Here is a 16,139-nt window from a genome sequence, read left to right as displayed (position 1 = left end):
TTGTGGCTTTGATTTGCATTTCTCTAATAATGAGTGATGTTGAGCATCTTTTCATGTGTTTGTTAGCCATTTGTATGTCTTCTTTGGAGAAATGTCTGTTTAGGTCTTTTCCCCACTTTTTGATTGGTTTGTTTGTTTTTCTGGTATTGAGTTGTATGAGCTGCTTGTATATTTTGGAAATTAATCCTTTGTCAGTTGTTTCATTTGCCATTATTTTCTCACATTCCTATGGTTGTCTTCACCTTGCTTATAGTTTCCTTTGCTGTGCAAAAGCTTTTAACTTTAATCAAGTCCCATTTGTTTACTTTTGCTTTTATTTCTGTTACTCTAGGAGGTGGGTCATAGAGGATCTTGCTTTCTTTGATTTATGTCATCGAGTGTTCTGCCTATTGTTTCCTCTAAGAGTTTTTATAGTTTCTGGTCTTACATTTAGGTCTTTGATTTATTTTGAGTTTCTCTTTGTGTATGGTGTTAGGAAGTGTTCTAATTTCATTCTTTTACATGTAGCTGTCCAGGTTTCCAGCACCATTTATCGAAGAGGCTGTCTTTGCCCAATTGTATATTTTTTCCTCCTTGGTCAAAAATAAGGTGCCTGTAGGTGCGTGGGTTTATTTCTTGGCTTTCTGTCTTGTTTCATTGGTCTATATTTCTGTCTTTGTGCAGTACCATACTGTCTTGATGACTGTAGCTTTGTACTATAATCTGAAGTCAGGAAGGTTGATTCCTCCAGTTCCATTCTTCTTTCCAAGACTGCTTTGGCTATTCGGGGTCTTTTGTGTTTCCATATGAATTGTGAAATTTTTTGTTTTAGTTCTATGAAAAATGCCATTGATAATTTGACAGGGATTGCATTGAATCAGTAGGTTGCATTTGGTAGTATAGTCATTTTCACAATATTGATTCTTCCTACCCAGGAACATGGAATATCTCTCCGTCTGTTTATGTCACCTTTGATCTCTTTCATCAGTGTCTCATAATTTTCTGTGTAGAGTTATTTTGTCTCCTTAGGTAAGTTTATTCCTAGATCTTTTATTCTTTTTGTTGCAATGGCGAATGGGGTTGATTCCTTAATTTCTCTTTCTGATTTTTCATTGTTAGTATATAGAAATAAAGGTGATTTCTGTGTATTTATTTTGTATCCTGCGACTTTGGTAAGTTCACTGATCAGCTCTAGTAATTCTCTGATAGTATTTTTAGGGTTTCCTACGTACAGTATCATGTCACCTGCAAACAGTAGAATTTTACATCTTCTTTTCCAATCTGGATCCCTTTTATTTCTTTTTATTATCTGACTGCTGTAGTTAGGACTTCCAAAACTATGTGCAATTATAGTGGTGAAAGTGGACACCCTCGTCTTTTCCCTGATCTTACGGGGAATGCTTTCAGTTTTTCACCATTGAGAATATGGTGAAACAACAGTATTTTTTGAAGCATTTTAATAACAAATAGGTTCTGAATTTTGTCAAAGGCTTTCTGAATCTACTGAGATCAACATATGTTTTATCTTTCAATTTATTAATATGGTGTATCACATTGATTAATTTGTGTATATTGAAGAATCCTTACATCCCTGGCATAAACCCAACTTGATCATGTGTATGAGCTTTTTAATGTTGAATTCTGTTGAATTCTGCTAAAATTTTGTTAAGGATTTTTGCATCTATGTTTATCAGTGATATTAGCCTATAGTTTTCTTTTTTTGTGTTGTGTTTGTCTGGTTTTGGTATCAGGGTGATGGTGGTCTTGTAGAATGAGTTTGGCAGTATTCCTTCCTCTTCAATTTTTGAAAGAGATTTAGAAGGATAGGTATTAGCTCTTCTCTAAATGTTTGATAGAATTCTCCTGTGGAACCATCTGGTTCTGGGCTTTTGTTTTTTGGGAGATTTTTTATTACAACTGCAATTTCAAAAGAACTGTACACAGAAAATTATAAGACACTAATGAAAGAGATCCAAGATGACATAAGCAGATGGAGAGATATTCCATGTTCCTGGGTAGGAAGAATTAATATTGTGAAAATGATCATACAACCAAATGCAACCTACGGATTCAATATAATCCCTGTCAAATTATCAATGGATTCTATTGGATTGTTCATAATTTCTTCCTGGTTCAGTCTTGGCAAATTGAACTTTTCTAAGAATCTGTCCATTTCTGCCAGGTTATCCATTTTATTGCCATATAGTTGTTCATAATAGTCTCTTATAATCCTTTATATTTCTGCATTATCTGTTGTAACCTCTCCTTTTTCATTTCTAATTTTGTTGATTTGATTCTTCTCTCTTATTTTCTTGATGAGTCTTGCAGGCAGATTCTTCACCAGCTGAGCCACCAGGGAAGCCCAAGAATATGGAGTGGGTAGCCTATCCCTTCTCCAGAGGATCTTCCCAAGCCAGGAATTGAACCGGGGTCTCCTGCATTGCAAGTGACCAGCTTTACCAGCTGAGCTACTAGGGAAACCCCTTGTTGGTCATAAATGGCCCCAACTGCACAAGTAGGCAGTTAATTTTAGTCCCTTATAGCTTCTTTGTATTTTGTTGCCCAAGGAGCTATTTGTCTAGGTACAAGCATTGCAGCAAAGGATCCATGGTACCAGACAGTTTCATTCCTTTGAACATTTGATCTTTAGTGTAAACTTCATGATCTGATCAGTTATTAAACAAATGCATGTGTTTTATATGATTTCTCTATTTGACAGGCATGCTGATTTGTACCCAAAAAATTAAAGTTAAATTAGAATGAAATGACTTTTTTTTAATGCTTGATTTATCCTATATTTAACAGTAAAGAAATAATACATGCTACAGAAAGCACTCAAGACATTTACAATTCCTGTTGCATGCTTTCATTTGTTCACTTTATCATATAGGCTAATAATGAAGAGTATCTCTCAAATAATTTTCATTTTTGAGATTTTAGGGTTTCATTCAACTTATCACAGTTAGATTTTTACTAATTTTTATTAATACTTTTTATAACACTTTAATATAAACATATATATGAGAAATACAAATTAATATGTATATTAAAATATGTTCTCTATTTAGTAGATTTTTATGTGACTTTTTTTTTTTTGCATTGATTCTACTCCCCATCTATACCCCAGATGAACTTCAAGGGAAAATCTTTCATCTTCTTTTGTAATTCTCTGTCAAAACTTTCATCTTGCTCCACTGTGAAGTGATGTTTCCAGTCTCTGATGGGACAAGCACATGCACAACTCTGGGTGAGGAGGTAGCACTGTCATGGAAACACTTCCTACAACCCACCGTAATCTCTTCTCATGCAGCTGAATATTGAGAGTTCTCCATGGGGCTTAATACTTCAATTTTCCTTGCATACGGATGAGCTAAGAAACAAATTTAGTATCAAATAATTCTGAAAATGACTTAGAGTCCACTTTCTTATCTGTTCAGCTTCCATTAATCATTACCATTAAATAAACTTTCTTTAGATGGAAAAACAAACCTAAAATAAATGACATGAGTAGAATATTCAAGTATATTTCAATAAATGCCATGCACTGCACTTGGTGAACTGCATCTATCATGTAATATAGTTCTTAACACTCCCCTTCAAAGTAAGTGTTTCTTCATTTTTAATATTGAAAAAAGAATAAGATTCAAAGACATTCAAGAAATGAAGTCAGGCTCCCAGAAGGTGCTCAGGCATGTAATTGCTATGGTTTTACTTGATGGAAGATTGAAACCATTATTGAGCACATTTTTTAATGAAGATAAATAATTTGACATTTTTCAGCTATCAGAATTTCTTGTGTAAAGTTAATTATTGGCATGGTAGAAATAATAAGCTCATATGAGTACGAGAAATGTTTTATAACTGACCTAGTTGAGTAATCAAAATGAAAGTTGATAATAAATGTGACAAAGAAAAACAAATTTTTAAAAATACTAGTATTTACAGTAACTTCAATAAGATCTTACACAATTAAGAAATAATCAGTGTCTGTCATCATGATGCTATTCAGAAAAAAATATGAATAAAATAGAGAGGTAAAAATTATGTTTTAGAATGGTACATATTAAAGTGTTTAAGAAAAAAATACATGACCTTAAGGGTATTAGTAGTAAAATATATTTATTCTTAAATATCCTTGGCAAATCATGGAGCATAAAAAAATTTATTGCATGTTGTTGAGTATTTGAAATCATAACAGACTAAGTTAATGATGTATCAATCTATGTTTCACAATGAAGATCAGAACTTGATGGAAAAGCAGGGTTACAAACTTCTCCTCTGACCCTGCCCGTGACACAAAAAATAAATGTTAAACTTTCTTCTAGAATGTTCTGGGAGAAATAAAGGACACCAATAATTGGAATTGCTGAGGCAACTGAGAGAATTCCTACAGTCTAGATAATATTCTGTTTTATGATCTTAGTGGCCACTCTGTTAATATTCATCAGTCTGTGCATATATGATTTACAGATTTCTGTATTTGTCAAATATTAATAAAATTTAAGAATAATTAATAAAAACACACAACATAAGACCTGTGTGTTTCAGTTTTATTTGGGGGCTTTCTGAGGATTATTGCCTGGGACACAGCCTCTCAATAGCTCTGAGGAACTTCTCTGAAGAGGTAAGCGGGGAGGCCAACATATATGTGATTTTGGAGAAGTTCAGTTCAGTTCAGTTCAGTCGCTCAGTCCTGTCCGACTCTTTGTGACCCCATGAACCCCAGCACCCCAGGCCTCCCTGTCCATCACCAACTCCTGGAGTCCACCCAAACCCATGTCCATTGAGTCAGTGATGCCATCCAGCCATCTCCTCCTCTGTCGTCCTCTTCTCCTCCTGCCCTCAACCTTTCCCAGCATCAGGGTCTTTTCAAATTAGTCAGCTCTTCATATCAGGTGGCCGAAGTATTGGAGTTTCAGCTTCAACATCAGTCCTTCCAATGAACACCCAGGACTAATCTCCTTTAGGATGGTCTGGTTGGATCTCCTTGCAGTCCAAGGGACTCTCAAGAGTCTTCTCCAACACCACAGTTCAAAAGCATCAATTCTTCGGCACTCAGCTTTCTTTACTGTCCAACTCTCACATCCATACATGACCACTGGAAAAACCATAGTCTTGACTAGACGGACTTTTGTTGACAAAATAATGTCTCTGCTTTTTAATATGCTATCTAGATTGGTCATAACTTTCCTTCCAAGGAGTAAGCGTCTTTTAATTTCATGGCTGCAATCACCATCTGCAATGATTTTGGAGCCCAGAAAAATAAAGTCAGCCACTGTTTCCACTTTCCAGAACATCTATTCTCCATCTATTTGCCATGAAGTGATGGGACCAGATGCCATGATCTTAGTTTTCTGAATGTTAAGCTTTAAGCCAACTTTTTCACTCCCCCCTTTCACTTTCATCAAGAGGCTCTTTAGTTCTTCTTCACTTTCTGCCATAAGGGTTGTGTCATCTGAATATCTGAGGTTACTGACATTTCTCCCGACAATCTTATTTCAGCTTGTGCTTCATCCAGCCTAGCGTTTCTCATGATGTACTCTGCATATAAGTTAAATAAGCAAGGTGACAGTATACAGCCTTGACATACTCCTTTCCCTGATTGGAAGCAGTCTGTTTTTTCATGTCCAGTTTTAATTGTTGCTTCCTGACCTGCATACAGATTTCTCAGGAGGAATGTCAGGTGGTCTGGTATTCCTATCTCTTGAAGAATTTTCCGCAGTTTACTGTGGTCCACACAGTCCAACGCTTTGGCATAGTCAATAAAACAGACGTAGATTTTTTCTGGAACTCTCTTGTCTTTTCAATGATCCAATGGATGTTGGAAATTTGATCTCTGCTTCCTCTGCCTTTTCAAAAACCAGCTTCAACATCTGGAAGTTCACAGTTTACATATTGCTGAAGCCTGGCTTGGGGAATTTTGAGCATTACTTTACTAGCGTGTGAGATGAGTGCAATTGTGCGGTAGTTTGAGCATTCTTTGGCATTGCCTTTCCTTGGGATTGGAATGAAAACTGACTTTTTCCAGTCCTATGGCGACTGCTGAGTTTTCCAAATTTGCTGGCATATTGAGTGAAGCACTTTCACAGCATCATCTTTAAGGATTTGAAATAGCTCAACTGAAATTCCATCACCTACTAGTTTTGTTCGTAGTGATGCTTTCTAAAGCCCACTTGTCTTCATATTCCAGGATGTCTGTCTAGGTGAGTGATCACACCATTGTGGTTATCTGGGTCATTAAGTTCTTTTTCATACAGTTTTTCTGTGTATTCTTGCCACCTCTTCTTAATATCTTCTGCTTCTGTTAGGTCCATATCATTTCTGTCCTTTATTGTGCCCATCTTTACATGAAATATTCCATTGTTATCTCTAATTTTCTTGAAAAGATCTCTAGTCTTTCCCATTCTATTGCTTTACTCTATTTCTTTGCACTGATCACTGAGGAAGGCTTTCTTATCTCTCCCTCCTATTCTTTGGAACTTGGCATTCAGATGGTATATCATTCCTTTTCTCCTTTGCCTTTCACGTCTCTTCTTTTCTCAGCTATTTGTAAGGCCTCTTCAGACAATCATTTTGCCTTTTTGCATTTCTTCTTCTTGGGAATGGTTTTGATCACCAACTCCTATACAATGTTATGAACCTCTGTCAATAGTTCCTCAGGCACTCTATCAGATCTAATCCCTTGAATCTATTTGTCCCTTCCACTGTAAAATCGTAAGGGATTTAATTTAGGTCATACTTGAATGGTCTAGTGGTTTTCCCTACTTTGTTCAATTTAAGTCTGAATTTGGCAATAAGGAGTTCATGATCTGAGCCACAGTCAGCTCCTGGACTTGTTTCTGCTGACTTTGTAGAGTTTCTCCATCTTTGGCTCCAAAGAATACAATCAATCTGATTCCAAAATTGACCATCTGGTGATGTCCATGTGTAGAGTCGTCTCTTGTGATGTTGAAGAGGGTGTTTGCTATGAGCAGTGTGTTCTGTTGGCAAAATTCTGTTAGCCTTTGCCCTGCTTTATTTTGTATTCCAAGACCAAACTTGCCTGTTATTCCAGGTATCTCTTGACTTCCTACTTTTGCATCCCAGTCCCCCGTGATGAAAAGCACATCTTTTTTTTGGTATTAGTTCTAGATGGTCTTGCAGATCATCATAGAAGAATTCAACTTTAGCTTATTTGGCATTAGTGGTTGAGGTATAGACTTGGATTACTGTGACATTGAATGGTGTGCCTTGGAAACGAACAGAGATCATCCTGTCATTTTTGAGACTGCACCCAAGTACTGAAATCTTCTGGACTCTTTCGTTGACTATGGGAGCTACTTCATTTATTCTAAGGCATTCTTGCCCACAGTAGTAGATATAATGGTAATCTGAATTAAATTCACCCATTCAGGTTCGTTTTAGTTCACTGATGCTTAAAATGTTGACGTTCACTATTGCTATCTCCTGTTTGCTCACTTCCAATTTACCGCGATTCATGGATCTAACATTCCAGGTTTCTATGCAATATTGTTCCCTATAGCATTGGACTTTACTTCCATCACCGGTCACATCCACAGCTGTGCGTTGTTTTGGCTTTGGCTCAGCCCCTTCATTCTTGCTGGAGTTATTTCTCCACTCTTCTCCAGTAGCATATTGGGCACTTACAGACCTGGGGAGTACATCTTTCAGTGTCATATCTTTTTGCCTTTTCATACTGTTCATGTGGTTCTCAATGCAAGAATACTGAAGTGGTTACCAGATCACAAAGTCTACACTAACGATCAAAGGCTCAGAGGTGGAGTAATCATCTAATGGTTCAAACATTTAACTATTTGCATGAAAAAAAAATTGTATCTATAATATAACACTCACTGAGCTAATTTCACATGTATTTAATAAGCTAAATAGTTTAAGATAAAATCATTTCAAATAACTAAAAAACTATAGGTGAATCTGATCACAAATTTCAACTGGGGGAAAAATTGTGAAGCATCAGAGCAGTGGAAGAATGTCCTTTAAAAAATGTCCTTTAATCGGTAATTGGATTAAAAAATCTCTAGTGTATTCTACAATGGAATGTATGAATCGACATGAACAGGCATGAACAAAGCACAATAACTTCAGTGGACTGCAAGGGTGTTATGTTAAGTGAAGAAAGCCAAACACAAAAGGTTACATGATTCATCATCTCATTGTTATGACATTCTCAAAGTAACAAAGGTATAGTGAGGGAGAACAGATCAGTGATTTCCAGGTGTTAAATTCGGGGAGCATTTGTGAATACTAACAGGTGACACAAACAAGTGTGTGACACAGAAAGTGTTTCTTCCTGTTGAGGAATCAGTTTGTACCCTGGCTGTGCTGACAGTTACGTGAAACGACACACATGTGCTTGTCTTAGTAGATATGGTTGGAAACTGGAAGCATCACTTGACAATGGGGCAAAATGAAAGGTTTGACAGAGTATTCCAAAGGAAGATGAGATATTTTCCTTTAAGTTCATCAGAGATATGAATGAGGAGTACAATTCACAAAAGAATCATATAAAAAAATCTACTAACTAGAGAGCATATTTTAATATACATATATTTGTGTTTCTAATACAAATGTTAACTATAAGTTAACAAAATAAGTAAACTGTGCTTGGATTAGTTGTCATGAATTTGATGAACACTTTGAAAGTTCAAAAAATAAAATAATGGTCTGCATTGTCAGCCTGAATGATAAAGGAAAGACAAAAAGCATACAAAAATGTCTTGGGTTTTATGTAGTGTGTACTTTTCTTTATCTCAATTAAATTTAGGATTAATCAAATGTTAAACAGTCTTTTGATCCTTTTAAGTAAACTTTAATGCTTTGGCTTACAATCAATGTAAATATTGAAATTGAGAAATCACATGTAAATACACACATCTACTAATAATTTACCAGATCAAAGTTTTCACAAAAGATTAAAAGTTCAACGTAAATTAATCATTTAACTATTTGGATGAAAATCATAGTTACGTCCATAACTCATCACTAACTAAATTAATTCTGGCTATATTTAATACTTAAATATTTAAGATAAAACCATTTTGAACAGCTAGAAAAGTATAGGTGAATCTGATCATAATTTCCAAATTGCAAAAAACTTGTGAACCATAAAAGCAGTGGAAGAAACTTTAAAAAATTAGTATATTTACAACAATAAACATTTTGAGGACTACTATCCAGTAAATAGAAATAACCCAATACTCACATATAGCAATACAAATAAAGAAATTGTGTGACTTTGTATAAGGAAACACTATAAGAATGCATGAATTACAACTACATGGAAAACATATATGAATCTCAGAAATATAATATTCAGTGGAAAAAACAGACACATCACACAATTCATTATAAGAGTTTAAAAAACAGCAAGATCAATCTATGGCTTGAAAAGGAGAGTAATTACCTTTTGAGGATGGTATAGTAACTGATTAGGTAAATGAGAACAGTCTTAAGGTCTTAGCAATATTTTTAATTGAGTTATAGTTGCTGTACAATATTATATGAGTTATAGATGTAAATACAATGATTCAAAGTTTTTAAAGATTATACTCCATTTATAGCTATTATAAAATATTGGCCATTATTCCCTTTATTGTACAATATATCCTTGTAGCTTATTTTATACATAATAGTTTGTACCTTTTAATCCTCTACCACTATATTGCCCTTCCTCACTTCCCTCTTCCCACTGGTAACCACTAGTTTGTCTTCAGTTCAGTTCAGTTCAGTTCAGTCGCTCAGTCGTGTCCGACTCTTTGCAACACCATGGACTGCAGCATGCCAGGCCTCCCTGTCCATCACCAACTCCCAGAGTCCACCCAAACTCATGTCCATTGAGTCGATGATGCCATCCAACCATCTCATCCTCTGTCGTCCCCTTCTCCTCCTGCCCTCAATCTTTCCCAGCATCAGGGTCTTTTCAAAAGAGCCAGCTCTTCACATCAGGTGGCCAAAATATTGGAGTTTCAGCTTCAACATCAGTCCTTCCAGTGAACACCCAGGACTAATCTCCTTTAGGATGGACTGGTTGGATCTCCTTGCAGTGCAAGGACTCTCAAGAGTCTTCTCCAACACCACAGTTCAAAAGCATTGGCACTCAGCTTTCTTCATAGTCCAACTCTCACATCCATACATGATCACTGGAAAAACCATAGCCTTGACTAGACGGACCTTTGTTGGCAAAGTAATGTCTCTGCTTTTAGAAATAGTTTATTTCTTTATCTTAGTGCTAGTTCCATAGGTTTAGTCATTTTGCAAATATTATTATTCACAATAATTTGTGAATTTTCCTGTATTTGTGTCATATTTAATAAACATGTGAAATAAATAACAAGTATGAAAACATTTTGTAAGACTAAACACAAAGCTTGCCATTTATAGAAAAGACAAAACATTAATTCATAACTGCATGCAAGCATCCTAAGTCATGTTGAATGCTTTGCGACCTCATGGACTGTAGCCCACCAGGTTCCTCTGTCCATGGAATTCTCCAGACAAGAATACTGCAGTGAGTTGCCATGCCCTCCTTCAGGGAATCTTCCTGGCCCGGGGATTGAACCCACATCTATTATATTCCCTGCTTTGGCAGGCAGGTTCTTTACCATTAATGCCACCTGGGAAGCCCAATTTATAATTAGCAAAATTTTAAAAACTGAGTAATGCTCAATGTTTGAAAGAGTAGAGTAAAATAAACATTCTTATACATTTTTGTGAAAATGGAAATCAGTTCAAATGTTCTTTATAGAAATTATGACACAAAATTCAATTTCAAGAGACTGTAGAGGAGCAGTTAATCAATACAGCATCGTATTGGCAGAAGACACACAGACCAATGGAACAGAATAAATGTCCCACATATAAAATTACAGAAGTACAGCTGAATTTTGAGAAAATTGCAAAGGCCATTACATCAAGAAAAATAGATTTTTCAGCAAATGGTGTTGTAATAACTGGACATTCATAAACAAAAACAATGACATTTGATCTAAATATTATATCTAATAGAAATTAACTCAAAGTTCATTGTGGATATAAACATAAAACATAAATCTATAATACTTTTAGAAGAAAACATAGGAGAAAATATTCATGACTTAGGCGCAAAGTTCTTAGCCTTGAAATCAAGGCGTCATCCATTAAAAAGATATAATGAACCTGTTTAAAATTAAGAAAAAAAATTCACACTGCAAATGATCTTCTTAGGAAACACAGAAAGCTTTTTAATTAATGTAGTATACTCTGAATATTCCTATTTTAATAAAACTGTTTATTTTCAAAGAAAGAAAGAAAAGCCATAGACTGGAAGGAAATATTTTCAAATCACATACAGTATTTCCTGAAGGACTTGTATCCAGAGAAAATGAATTCTCTAAGCTCAACAGTCAGGAAACAATCGGTCCAACCAGAAAATTAGCAAAAGACTTGAAAGACACTTTATCACAAAGGATAAAGGAATGGTGAATAAACATTTCAAAATATATGTGCCACCATTAGTCATCAGAGAAACGGATAAAACAATTGTGAGATATCACTGCATACTTATTTGAATCGGTTTTATGAACTACTGACACCACCAGATGCTGCCAATGATATGGAGCAAATAGATCTCTCTTACATTGTTGAGTGATATACAAAATGTCACAGCCACTTGGAAGACAGTTTGGATATTGCTTATAAAATTAAACATATACTTAACATATGATTCGGCTTTCCTGCTGGCTCAATGGTAAAGAATCTGCCTGCCAATACAAGAGATGTCTGTTAGACCTCTGGATTAAGAAGATCCCCTAAAGAAGAAAATGGCAACCCACTCAAGTATTCTTGCCTGGGAAGTCCAATGGACAGAGGAGTCTGGGAGACTAGAGTCCATGGGGATTACAAACAAGTTGGACACATCTTAGGGACTAAACAATAGCAACAACAACATGTAATTAAGCAATCCCACTGTTGAAGCTTAATCCAGAGAATGAAAACTTTTATGCACATACAAAGTTGTACATGAATTTTTATTACATCTGTTTGTGATAACCTAAACTAGATGTATCCCAAATGTCCCTTCAGTAGGTGAACGGATAAAGACACCATAGTATAGCCACACAATGGCATTTCACTCAGGAATAAAAAGAAATGTACAAAACACAATAACTTCAACAGATTTCCAGGGCATTACCCTAACTGAAGAAAGATAAACTCAAAAGGTAACATAGTTTATGATTTTATTTTCATGACATTCTCAACCTGACAAAATTACAGTGATGCAAAGCAGCTAAGAAAAATCCAGGTGCTAAAGTAGATGGGTGGGTATAACTACTAATGGGCAATGACAAGAGGTTTCTTTATGGTGATGGGGTACTTTGTATATCCTGATTGTGCTGAAGTTCACATGATTCTACACGAGATAAGGTTTCATAGGAGTATAATTACCTCAACCCCAAAAAACAAGTGCATGCAAAAACTGGTGAAATCTTAATAATGTCTGTTTTTGAGTTAATAATATTGCACTAAAGTCAACTTCATGCTTTTGATAATGTATTATGGTTAGGTAGGATATCATTATTGGGGGAAACATGGAGAAGGGAACTTCATGAGTTTTTGTATTATTTTTACATGTTCTTATGGATCAAACTCTTTCCAAATAAAAATTATAAAATAGAACATCAGTTTAGCAGTCCTTAAAGAAGAACAAAGTTGGAGAATTCATCCTAGACAGTTATCGAGATCTATTTTCAAACCTCTTTATTTTTGAATAAGTAGATCTACAAAAGTTTTTCAAAGATAGTGTATAGTTCCAATGTTCCCTCTTTTTTAATGTATTTTTTGACCACACTGCCTGCAGCATGCGAGATCTTATCTTCCTGACCAGGGACCGAATCCACACCCCGTGAGGTGGAAGTGCGGAGTCCTAACCACTGGGTCAGGGAAGTCTCACTGCACTCTCCACCCTTATGCTGGGACTAAATAGGCTGTGAGAAAAGGGACTCTATTCTGTTATTTCACAGGGCCTGGTACATAGTAATCACACACAAAAAAATTGTTCAATGATTTAACTCTCAAAGGAGTATAAAAGTAACTAGGCAGACAAAAGAGGGAAATTACTCCTGGGAAAACAAGTAGGAAGTATGAAAACTCACAAGATAAGAAGAGTATTGATGCTTTTGTGAATTGCCAAATAGTTTGATGTGGCCAGAGGCCAGTGTGCACACAGTAAAGGGTAGACAATATACAGAAAAGGTGGATTTGAGGACAAATTCCAAGAAAATCACGTAAGGATTACAGGATAAAAGGAAAGGCATAAGAAAAGTTAATAAACACATAAGCACGTCCAGTAATGCAACTAATTCTTTTAAAAAGAAGGAAATACTAATATTTCCACTATTGTTTTTTAAATTATGAATGGATCTTCAAGTGAACAACAAACCATGAAAAGTGCATGTGTATATGAATGGAGAGTTCTGTTAAATGTTTTTAATCCAAATAATTCTGGCAAAATTGCTGATGTACAGAATCACTTGTGATCATCATAACAATTATTTCTAAACAGGAAGCATTTAAATAAATAGACAATTTCTTCAAAACCTTGGACAAAGGAGAATCTATTATCTCTATCTGATCTTGCCCCCAACAGAACAGCTTCTGTTGTAGCCTATAGCAGGTTCACTAATGTGTGTGTGGCAGGGGGATGGGGGGGGGCAGGTAAATATTGTAAACAATCTAATTCCATTAAACCAGACATACATAGATGAATAACCAGACCAAGTCCAAGTCTAATGATTCAGTAATACAACCATTTAATTGACGCTTTTCCACAAGAAGAAAATAGGTATTGTATAGCAAGGTTATTATACAGCTATTGCAATAAAAGGCTTCCTTGGCAGCTCAGTGGTAAAAGAATCTGACTGCAATTCAGGAGTTGCAGTAGAGGAGGGTTCAATCCCTGGGTCAGGAAAATCCCCTGAAGGAGGGCATAGCAATCCACTCCAGTATTCTTTCCTGGAGAATCCCATGAACAGAGAAGCCTGGCGAGCTATCGTCCATAGTGTTGCATAGAATCAGACACAACTGAACCGACTTAGCATGCATGCATTGCAATAAAAGGAAAGCAAAAAGAAGTGTTATGAGGAAACAGAGATAGACCTCATATTCAAGGCTATTGGAATGATGGTAAACATGAGTGGCTGCTGATCCTGGAGTTACTTCACTGTGACAATCTTTTCTTTCTCATCAAAGGGGAAAACAGAGAACCATTGTGAAGCATACTACCAGAGACAAGACTGAATTGTAACTGAGGGACCATATTCATGAAAGGATCCTATGGAAATAGTCTTTCCACCAGTCTCATTTTTCTCTCTTGGTAAACAGAGGTATGGGAGTTTAAAATAGTCTGTAAGTTAAGAAGCAGGAAATGTGTCTCCTCTAAGTAGTCAAGGTCAAAATTTACCCCATCTAGTCAAGGGAAAAAACTATGTCCAAAATTAAATTCAAAGCTTAAAAGAAGCAATGTAGGGCAAAATATTAAAAAATCAAGAAAGCACCTGCACTGTTTTACATACCTGTGTCATTCTAATGCACAAATATCATAGGTGATTTTCTGTTGCCTTGAATTTAAAGCTCATTATTACCCCTACATAAACTCAATAGGAATATTTTTCATCTTTTCCTGAAAAAAAAAATCATGATTTTGTTGCTGTCAGTTGCCAATAACCATATGTACCAGAGGTGGGTGCAGATAGGAGGAAATAGTAAAAAGGTCAGCTGCAAGTGAGTTTTGCACAAATAAGGTATATTTTGTTGAAAGCCTCAAATCTCTGAGTAATTTACTGCATCCTGGCCACTTTTAACTTAGAGAAGTGTGACGTAGGTGGCTCAGATGGTAGATTCTGCCTGCAATGTGAGAGACTTGGGTTCGTGGATCCCTGGGCCAGGAAGATCCCCTGGAGAAGGGAATGGCTACCCAGTCCAGCATTCTTGCCTGGAGAATTACATTGTCAGAGGAGCCTGGAGGGCTACAGTCCATGGGGTTGCAGAGTCCAACATGACTGAGTGACTAACACATACACACATGAGGTGACCCCTGGCTCAGGTCTGCAAAGCTACCACTTCATTTTCATGATCCCAAGTTAACAACTGGCCAAACTGTCACATAATGTCAGTGAAGTCTGGACCCTAAATTATTTTAAATGAGTACTGAGATTTATAGCTACTATATTCTTAAACTTCAAAATTGTTCATATACCTACATATTCATAAAATAAACTTAATGGCCTAATTTAAGCAAACAAAACATAATTTGGACCATCCTAGTTGATAAAATCAATTTAATAAAATAATAACGTTAAGCTATTTGAAATACATTTCTACAATGAATTACCAAACTCCTCTGTATTCTGCTATGTCAGTGTTGCCCTACAGTTTATGCTATCTGATTTATACCTTTTTCTCTTGTTTCCCAGAAGCACAATTTCAACATCAGACATGGCTCTCCTTTGTGCCAGCAGAATCTCACTGAAAGTGGTTAGCCTCTCTGAGATTGGCCTGTTTGAAATAAGAATATCCTCCCTTGACTCAGTTCAACTCTCTTTTCTCAGATATCTCTTCTGAATGCTCTGCTCTTTCATAACGCACAGATCTCCTCTCAACAGCCCATAACATACAGGTCTGAGACACTATCTTTCTCATTTGGCTCATATAAAATGTGATCATATGCATATAATACAATAAACTGGAATGAAGTTAAGCTTTATCTCCATTACAAATGACTCACCTCTAGCTCTTAATAGTTGGAAGATGTTCTTCACATCATTAATTTCCAGCTGTGTGACCTTGGGGTCAAATGTACCACTCCAACTTTATATTTCTGACATATGTTAGGGAGAAGAGATGTACATTATAAAATTCATGTAAATAAAAGTAAGATTATAATTAACTTTAAATAGTCATAGGGAAAATTATCAGCATCACCGACTCAATGGACATGAGTTTAAGCAAACTCTGGGAGAGAGTGAAGGACAGGGAGGTCTGACGTGCTGCAGTCCATGGGGCCACAAATAAGACAGGACTTAGCAACTGAACAACAACAACAATATTTGCATTTTGTAGTAAATTTAACCAACAAACACTAGGTTTACAGAAGGTCAAGGGCT

This window comes from Cervus elaphus, chromosome 28 (genome assembly GCF_910594005.1).
Source record: "Cervus elaphus chromosome 28, mCerEla1.1, whole genome shotgun sequence".
In the NCBI taxonomy this organism is placed as follows: domain Eukaryota; kingdom Metazoa; phylum Chordata; class Mammalia; order Artiodactyla; family Cervidae; genus Cervus; species Cervus elaphus.
Note: the sequence above shows the minus strand (reverse complement) of the source record.